At 35.4% G+C, this 10,179-nt stretch overlaps 1 long non-coding RNA gene across 1 annotated transcript; it reads left to right on the top strand.

Moving 5' to 3' along the window:
• The first annotated feature begins 243 nt into the window (after positions 1-243).
• Positions 244-7,830, top strand: LOC141942101 (uncharacterized). The gene is made up of 4 exons (XR_012628524.1): positions 244-288; positions 4,016-4,224; positions 6,533-6,589; positions 7,712-7,830. It is a non-coding gene; the product is annotated as an uncharacterized LOC141942101 (long non-coding RNA).
• The last annotated feature ends 2,349 nt before the right edge of the window (positions 7,831-10,179 follow it).

Below are 10,179 nucleotides of genomic sequence, written 5' to 3'. Positions count from 1 at the left end.
GTCCTGGTTTCAGCTGGGGTAGAGTTAATTTTCTCGAGTTTGGAGGAAGCACAACTGGAGTTCCCAACCTGGATTTTGGCTAGGATAGAGTTAAGTTTTCTTGAGCTGAGAAGGGGCGGAGCTGGAGTGCTGGGTCCGGATTGGCCATTCAAGTATTGTATGTCCTGTGAGGTTATGCTCAGTATATAAAGGAGGCCGGTTCTCTCTCACTTCCAGGTCTGCAGCAGCAGGATCTTTGCTCTGTTGGAATCACTGGCCGGGACTGGGCTGGGTATCGGTCAGCGGGTGGTGAGTAATGGCATTGTGCATTATCCATTTGTACTTATTGTTTTATTTTATTACAATCACTAAACTGCTTTTTTTATCTCAACCCACGAGCTTTTCTTTGTTCATTCAGTCTCCTCCTGCATTCACCAGGCAGGGGAAGGGTGAGTGACTGGCTGTATGGTGTTTGGCTGCTGGCCGAGTTCAAACCATGACAAATGGAAAACTTCAAAACTGTGAAAAAAGAAATAGCTTCCTATTTTTCGTTCAACCTAGTTTAAAGGAAACAGTCATAACTACATATTATTTAAAGCATATACAATTGAATCATAGAATCCATTTCTTTTTCACTTCGTGGAAACCACTATTAGCTAACTAACTCAGGTTATAGTACTAAAGGTTAAAGTACTAAGTTAATCAAAAACTTTTCCATTAATTCATACTGAAGTTGTACATTCTATAACAGAAACCAGGAGTGCAGGATTCCTTTCCTTCATTTTTTATGGTTGGAAAACCTGTAGTATATAATAAAAGGATTGTATGCAGTTGGCACAGCTGCTTTAGCAGACATGAAGAGCAATCAAGCAATCAGGACTACAAAAATTTTCTCTCTACTGTTGACAGTCACTGGTCCTTTTGTTTCTGAACTTCTGCACCTCATCAGTAATAAAAGTATGCTAGTCTTTTCTGTAAATTTTATGTGAACGAATAAAATTGAAGATGTCGAGTATCTGTTTCAAACATACAACTAAGTTCTCTCTGCATTTGGTTCTGAGACTACAGAAAACTGATAATTTTTCAGATGGGTCTCTATTAACTGACAAACTAAAAAAGCAGGTGAACAGGAAAGAAAGCTCAGCAAATCAAATAGCAGTATATTTAGAAGATTAAAACAGCACAGTTTGCAAGCATCATTTGCAAATTTTAGTATTAAAATTCTACTCAAAGATTTCAGTGTCAGTTATTTTAAAATGAGAAATGGAAGTGACAGAACTGGAAACCCTCCAGTTACAGTAGGCATAAATGAAGGAAAAAAGTTGGAAATTTAACCTGATCTCATGACAGTGTCTCCTGGCTCTATTTTATGGGGTTTATTTTCCTTTATGCCCTCCTCAGAAATGAATCTTGAGTAACATATGTATTTTTCATTCATCTATACTTCTATGAGTTACAACTGACCTGTGTCCATTCACATTAGTCCAGTGCCTCCTGCCTCTATAATCTTGATAATCTACTACTAGCCCATAATAGTACTGAATAAACTATACTTGTTTTAAGACAGCCTAGTATCTAACATGAAATGTTCACACCAGCAAACTCTGCTCGATTTCTTTCAGTGTGAAATACTTTCAGGGCATGGAACTATTTTGCACAGTTGAATGATACTCTAACCAAAAAATTTGTTCAGGTTCTGCAGATAATGGATTACAACAGAGTGCCTTAGGTATATTATCCATTCCATAAGACACAAGACTTGCAGGAATTAATTGTCTTGATTGTTAAAGCACAGTCCTTCTAAGAGTATTTTATTAAAACTGTATTAAAACTTGTGGCAGTTATAGCCCACATGATATGCACATAGACATAGACTAACTAATATTTTCATATCAGTCAAGGTGAGGGTGAAATTCACATAGTGAGAGATATTTAAAAACAGCTAGGATTTGGCTAGTAAGAATATTTGTAATAATTGTAGATAAAGATTAGAAAGTCTTCAGAGGACCAGTTATGTGGAGAAAAACTCTCATTCACTTGTAAGGAAAAATAATATAATTTTCTACAGAGTAAATTTATTAAATGTTGCACAAAAAACATTGAGGTGAGTTCACATGAACAAAGATTTTCTGGGAGAGTTCATGGCTTATGACATAGATTAATGGTAAAAGGTACTTCTGGAGAAAAAGACATAGGGAGAATGGGAAAAGAAAATCCTCTTCCTAGGATCCAACAAGCAAAAGAAGTGTTATAGGTCCCAAGGCGAGAATGCCCCCCGGGTGTCTGCTCCAGCACAGCAGGTGGTTCCCCCTCCTACTTTTCCCATAGCAACTATAAACTTTACATGAGGACCTGCCCAAACTCTCTGTGGGTTATTCCTACTTATGATACTGTTATTGGTGGCTAGAGAATGCTCTGGTCAGGTGCAGCTGCTTACATGCTAGCAGCCGATTCAGTTGTGTGTGTACACATTATTAGATCCCTTAATGTAAAATCAAAAGCTACAGCTGGGGCAGGAACAATGGGGAAAGAAAGGGTGATCCCACGCCAGTGACAGTCACTTCCCAGGACAGCCCATGATAATAACAGTATTGGGGTTTGCAGGTGCAAGGCCATGAGAACAAGAGAAAAATGCTGCCACAGAGGATCTGGAAAACACAGTGCCACAGCAGCTTGTATGTAGGGTTACTGAGCTGCAGGTGAAAGGCAGGCTACTGAGGTATAAATGGACAACTCAGCAATATAAAATCTAATGACATGTAAGGCACTGTGCAACATACTTACACAGAAAGATTATATATTTTTAAAAGAGTTTCTACTGATTTTTTTAGACCAAAAGATTAGTGGAAGTATTGATTGCCCATTTATTCAAATACTACAGATTTATCTATATAATTCTGTATTTGTATGGATCCTATTTTTTTTCCTGATATTTTCAATTTCTATCAAATATTCCAGTTTCTCCTAAGGGTTATTAATGGGATCACAGCTAAAGTCCTGTTTTCAGCAGTCACTTGTCAAAGAGAAGAGGTTTACATAAACATGCTCTACTATTTTTTTCTTTGACGTTCTAAGACAGTCTTCACAGAAACAACTATTGTATCACCTTCTGGCAGGATTCAATATTTCATCATGATATTTTAATAAAATACTTCCCAGAAGACTGTTCTTTTATATGAAGACTGATATCAGTCTACTGTATTATCGTATGTGAAAGACCATTTCCTTTAACAAGTCTGAGGTGAATATTAGGGTAATGTATTGAACTATTCATTATATTTTCTTGGGTTTCTATGTAGTTTGAAAATTTTTGATATTTCATATGAAAACATTACCATGGTATATCTGTCAGTGTTAAAAAAATGAAAATTTTCAGATTTAATATTTCACAACCTTTTTTAATGTTTATTTTAACTCACAGCTTGCTTTCTCTTATGTTACATTCTCCCTCAAACAATTAATCAAAGTAGTGTATAACAAAACAGTTCATATATATAATTTTTAAAACTGAAAAAGCAAAAAGATCCAAATACATTCAGAATTTAAATTTTTCTTTCCTAAATGCTGATTTGTGAAAATAAATTACTTAATCCATAGAAAATTCCTGACCAGTTCTTCTCGGGCTTTTGAAAACCTAATAACTATGAGATGATTGCATGAGAATAGACTTGTTCTGAAAACTTAATAGGTACTACTTAGCCTATATCAGGTCTTATTAAATTCTGATTTTAATGGGTAGGGAGAGAGTTAACATATTATTACAGTTAAATGAACAGACTGAATTTTGGGCTGAGTATCCTTTTCTACTTCCCAGTACACTTGTTTATATATATTAAATATGTAACATAAAGATGCAGTTATATACGCTTGCATAAAATATGATGTAACAAACTATAAACATCTGTTGTACTATCGTAGAAAACAATATCACATCAAGTCAAAGTTAGAGGTAAAACAAAATAATAAGTAAAGGAGATAATGAGAAATTACATGGTTTTAAAACATTGTCTGAAGTGTATGGAGATTTATTTTTCAGAACAGCATAGCATATGACCACTTTGATGAAAACTGGCATCATATCCATGATCTACATAGAGAAGTATGGAGTCTACAGAAAAACAAATGTGCTAACTAATTACCTGTGAAAATGCTGATCTGCTTTCAAAACCTGAACTTAGCAATAACTTTTTTCTCATATGTTTGGACAAATGTTCAATGTGCAATACCGTCTGCCTTCTACCAGAGGTGAGGAATTTGCTTCACACATCTGCTGGAAAATCTTATGCATTTAAATAAAAATAATCATATTTAGTGTTTAATATAGAGGAAAGTTTAGAAGAAATATACCCCATCCAACATATGGTTTGTTTGCATGCAACGTTGCACCTTTTTAACTTTTAAAAAACATTTTACTTTGGTTTTATTTGTTTCATTGTGTATTTTAAATGCCTTAAGTATAACAATACAAAAATACCAGGTAATGTAGACACCGGGTTATACATCACAAGGTCTGTTAACACAAATACAGCTGTTTGTGATGCATTATAGCAATTATGTTCCTTTGTAGGCTGAATGAATTCTGTGAAGGTCAGATGGAGAATACATTTTGCGGGGTGGAGGTGTGGTTAACATAGTATAAGTAAAGCTTACCTGATTTTGGAACAAATCTCTGAAGATTATTAGTTTGTCTGACAGGCTTCCCCTCAGAACACTAAACAGGTCTTTGCTGTATGGAATAGACAATATATCTATTAATTTTACTCAAAAAATAATTAACATAATCTTTGCTAGTAGTATTCATAAAAACCAGTATTCTCACCTGAAAGAGAAACGTGGAGATTCCACACTAATTTTATTGGTTTTAGTAGTTTTATTAGAATATGCTCAAACAGTAGTGTGATAGCTACAAAATTCTAAGATAGGTGAGGCAGACAGGCATTACTAATCTTGTTAATTTTTCCTTTATATTGATTGATTGTGTTTATCTGATATGTAATAAAGTTAATGTGCAGCAAATTTAGGTTGTGTTAAGAGTATCTCAGTAACTCATTTGGTTACATTAAATAAAAATAACCACAGTGTATTCTGGTAAAATACTAAATATATACAAGACACAAAAGAGGTAATAGCAAATTTTAATAGGGTGAGAGCTCTTAGTCCAATGTAAACCAAATGAAAAATCTTAAGGCACTTAAACATTCATGTCCTTCAGTATTTCTGGATAGCAAAGACTCATTTTTCTAACACCAGGCACAATTGTCAAGTATGTAGCTACAGTATTGTGAAACACCCAAGTAACATTGTGTTTTTCATCCAACATCTAATGACATTGATTTTTAAATTACCATTGTGTTTTAATGCACCATATTTTATCTTCCACTTTGACACACATTTTGGAAAGCCCCAGCCCTTCACAGTAATCTTTTCTGTCACTTAAGATCATTTTGAAAGCTCTTTGAGGCTATGCAGAGATGTAGCCTTTTTCCACATTCCTTCCACAGCTTTCATCCACAAATAATAGTTTTTCTACAGCTGAAAATGGTCCACTAACAGTTTTGCACACATCCTTGAACAAGACTGACTTTTTACATGATAAATTAATCTATTTTTGTGAAGAATGATTTAGCATTTATCTACACTGTGTATTTGCTCTTCATAAACTAAAATTTGCTACTGTAGTATATTTACGGACTTCCTAACAAATAGATATTTACCTCTCTGTATTTATATTTAGACAACGGCCCTTGATAGTCCTGTAACAGTTAATCATTTAAAAGGAATTAGGTCAATAACACTTGCTTAGATTTAGCTAATTTATCAATAGTTATAATTAGTTATTTTATATACAGAGACACCCTCTCTCAGGAACTCCTTTATCCTATTTTAAACCAAGTAGCTAAAATTATGTTAGATATTTCATTAATTGAATAATATTTGCAGGTGAACTTGTCATATAATATTTCAGCCAAAATTAACTTCTGCTTTAATACAGAACTAATTTAAGAGCTCAGCATAAAATTTTTATTTTCGTGGTTTTCCATCATCGTTGAATGAATAAGTGATGGCAACACATGATGATTTAAAACAACTTCTCCTGTAAAAAAAGCTGTGATTTCCAGATGATGTTTTGTGTTCAACTCTTCCTGATGAAAATCCTATTTAAATCTGGAACTGTAAGGAATTGTAGAAATAATTTTAAAAAATCACTTTGAACTATAAAAATTGTAACAGATTTTGAATTAGATAATGTAATAAACTGGATATCCAAGAAGAATCATGTTTTCAGATCTTGTGCAAATTACCAGTACAAAGTAAATTGTAAGTGTGATCTGCTTAGGCCTTGTTAGTGATTGTTAAGTACTTTTGTAAACAGTTGACATATTCATCCAATAGAAAAAGCTTTTTGGAGTAAGAGACAGTCGACAATAATGTCAGGGTAACTTCTATTACAATGTGTGGTTTATGGCAGTGTTTCTAAATTTGACAGTGTGCATTCATTTTAGTATGTCAAGTCCTCACTCCAGCTTTCAAATGTCATTGGTATGTCACACAGGTGAATGAAGGAGGTCCTTTGGGCATGGTGACAAACTGTGGACTTTTAGAAATAAATGTAAGTTTCTGTACTGTGAATGAATGTGTGGTACACAAGGTCTATTCAAAAAAACTCAAGCTATATGCACTAACACCAAAAAAAAAAATCAGATATATCTCTGGCTGACATAATTATGACAGAAAAACTCCAAGAGTAAGTGCAGATACATCAAGAAAGTAATGATTTTTTGGTGCAGATTGTGCAATTTCAAGAGGAAATAAGGATACATCAGAAGTCCTTCTGATGACACATACAACATCCCCTTGAGGGTCTCTGTGACATAGCTTTGCCCAAGAAGCTACAGCAGCAGACTCTTCTAATGTAAACATCTCTGAAGCAAGCTGAATAATTACCTTTGAGCATGATAACAGAATCTCTGTTCTCATCAAAAAAAAAAAAAAAAAAAAGCGTAAAACATACCAAATATACAGCAAAATACTAAAAAAAAATAGATGTTCATTACCAGTCCATTAACACGGATGTGTTATTAACATTGTTGTCAAAATGAAACCACAATGTATGAAAATGTTTCCATAAGCAGAATAATCAACATAAAATGATGAAAACAAACACAGAAAATACAGCCTAGCAAGAAAAATCTGACATAGCTGAAAAGCAAACATAATTAAGCATATTTCTACCTCCAGAAAGAATGCTCAAGGGTAGATGACAACAGCGGCAAAGTAACCTTCTCCAGCCTCTCCTGAGGGATAACATTGTCTTTTGGATAACAAGAAATATAATCGTAGACTACACTTTTGGAAGGGTGAATGTGCAGTGTGTTATGCTAAAAATCTTGTACACAAGCAAAGATGAAACGCCCTTATATGTAAACCAAAAATTATTGTTATTATAATTGAAGTCTTAACAGTTTAATCCCAAAAATCATTAATAATGCACATCTAATTATTACGGTGTGGTGGTTTGACCTTGGCTAAGTGCCAGCTACCCACCAAATCGCTCTATCACTTCCCCCGCTTCCCCCTTTTTTTCTCAACAGGGCAAAAAGGGGAAAGAAAATAAGAAAAAACCCAACCCTTGTGGGTAAAACAAAGGCAGTTTTAATGTAAGCAAAGCGAAGCAAGGTCTGCATGCGGAAGCAAAAAGAAAACAGATTTGTTCTCTACTTCCCATTAACAGGCGACGTCGGGCCTTCTCAGGAAGCAGGGCTCCAACACGCGTAGTGGTTGCCTCAGAGGACCAAGGGTGACCACATTCCCTTCCTCTTTTTCCCCAGCTTTCCCAGCAGACGTCATATGGTATGGAATATCCCTTTGGTCAGTTCGGGTCAGCTGTCCTGGTTGTGTCCCCTCCCAAGATCTTGCCCACCCCGTCCCACTGTGGTGGGGAGAAATGTTGGAAAGAGCCTTGGTGCTGTGTAAGCACTACTCAGCAGTAGCCACAACACCAGTGTGCTATCAACACCCTGCCAGCTCCCAACATAAAACACAGCACCGTGAGGGCTGCTATAGGGGAAAACCAATTCCGGCTCAGCCAGACCCAGTACATTTGGGAAGAGGAAGAATATGTCTATGTAGAAAAAAATTTCAGTAATAGTGTAGTAGTTAAAGTTATTACACATTCACTTCTTATTTTCTACCTCTTTTTCTCTTGTGCTTATGATTCTCCTGCTCCTCTGGGTCCTGAGGTTGATGGCTTCATTCTCATGTTATAATGAGTAGTCAACACCTGAAGACTTTTGCCAACACGAGTATGATGTTCATGTTGATGTCTTCTTCTTTCTCACTCTATAATCCACCTTGGGTCATTTTTATGTTTGCTAACATGCTTTTATATCTTTTCTCTTTCTGCAGTGCTCTGCAACTCCAATTTATATCGGAATTTACTATATATGTTGACTTTCACAATTTACAGATAGTATTTCTTTGTTCTCTGTTGCCTCTAAAAGCAGATCTGCATTTCTTTAACTTACTATGTGTGAGTTGCTTATGCCATGGGGTTTCCAGTGCCAGGCCTGTTCCCTATCCCTTAACATCCCAGGTCTGCACTCCTCCACAATGCATCCTGCATGTCTACTTCTCAAGGCCTCTGCTGCCATACTGGATCTCTATTTTCCTGAATTATATCATACAAAGATGACCAAAAAAAAAAAAAAAAATCACCGTAGACACCCGCTCAATTAAAAAAATTGCTGCTACAGTTAAACTAAGTAAAATAAAGCTACAGGCAGGCCAAGAAATTTCAGACAGAGCAAGATTTAGCAGCCTCTATCCTGAGGTGTTGTAAACCCAGTACAAAGCTAAAGTTGTGCTACTAGAAATAGCAATACTGTAGTACAGGACTACACCGCTACATTAGTCTGTGTGCTCAGGAGAGAGAGGGGCAAACCAACAATAGAGCAAAATACATTTGAAATACAGAGCACCTTTTGTGAAGCAAAGGACAATCTATACATGCCTGTATTACACTGCAAATATTTGAAAAATAAAAATGGAAAGTATCACAATGATTTTTAGAAATACATTATCCAACATTAGGGGTCTGCACTCACCAAAATACTAATTTATGTGAGTGTTTAGAATGGATTGAATAGGAAAACAGGACTTTCGGTGATTATTGAACACCAGCTATGTAGGGGTTATATATGTTAATTGGGCAATTATGAAGAGATGATGTAGCTGGAAAACACAGGTTATAACGCAATTTACATTTTCTACAATGGTGTCTGTTTGGAGCTCTACTATTGGCACAACAGATAAAATGTATTTTTCTGGCACCATAAGGAACTAAAAGTGGTCAGATAACTGTAATCTTAGCAGATTACATTTTCATTTATATCTATCTCAAACAATTTCTGACTTTTATGAAACAAGATAAATCTTCTGTTAAAATATATTAATTCCCTTTTTTGAAATGAAGGTTTCACCATTCAGCACACACACTTATCACCTGGTGCAGAGTTTGTTTTGTCTGTACATTTGACTGTCCTGATCGTTATTTGCAAAAGAAGTGATTAGAACTGAGGAGGAGATGCTCAGATCTCTGGTAGCTAAAGGTTTTTACAGAGGGTTCCTCTTGTGAAAAAGTGGCAGCAAGAACCTGAAAAACATCTGGTTTGAAACAAAGATCTGGTTCATTATATTCAAGGTTAATGCATCTGCCTTTTGCTCTCTTTCCATATAAATGGTTCTCATTCTGACTCCATTCCTTGGTTTACCAACACCAAGACATGAATTAGTCAGGGGACTTCATAAAAGTCTGCTCATGCCCAGAGCTGCCTATCTTCAGTTTCTGCAGTTCAGCGGCTATTTAATTTTAATTGCTCACCAAACTTAGGCCAATTCTGTATGGCAAAAGCAGGGCAAGAAACATTCATTGCTCCTTTGAAGTTTGAAAAGCCTGTATTCAGATTGCCTCAGGCTCTCATTCTTACATTTATGTGAAAATGTAAGCTGCTGAACACTTCTGTTGAACAGCTACAACACTAACTTAACAGGAAATATCTTGTAAAGTGCAGCTTGATTTTTTCCCTGCGGATTTCATTCTTAGATCTTAATAAAAATAATTGAAAAATGTAATAAAATTTTAGGAAAATCCATGCTAATAAATGTGGATAGGTGTAGATTTCAGATCACATTGCATAATCC

This window comes from Strix uralensis, chromosome 4, assembly GCF_047716275.1.
Source record: "Strix uralensis isolate ZFMK-TIS-50842 chromosome 4, bStrUra1, whole genome shotgun sequence".
Classification (NCBI taxonomy): domain Eukaryota; kingdom Metazoa; phylum Chordata; class Aves; order Strigiformes; family Strigidae; genus Strix; species Strix uralensis.
Note: the sequence above shows the minus strand (reverse complement) of the source record. Positions and strands in the feature narration are given on the sequence as shown.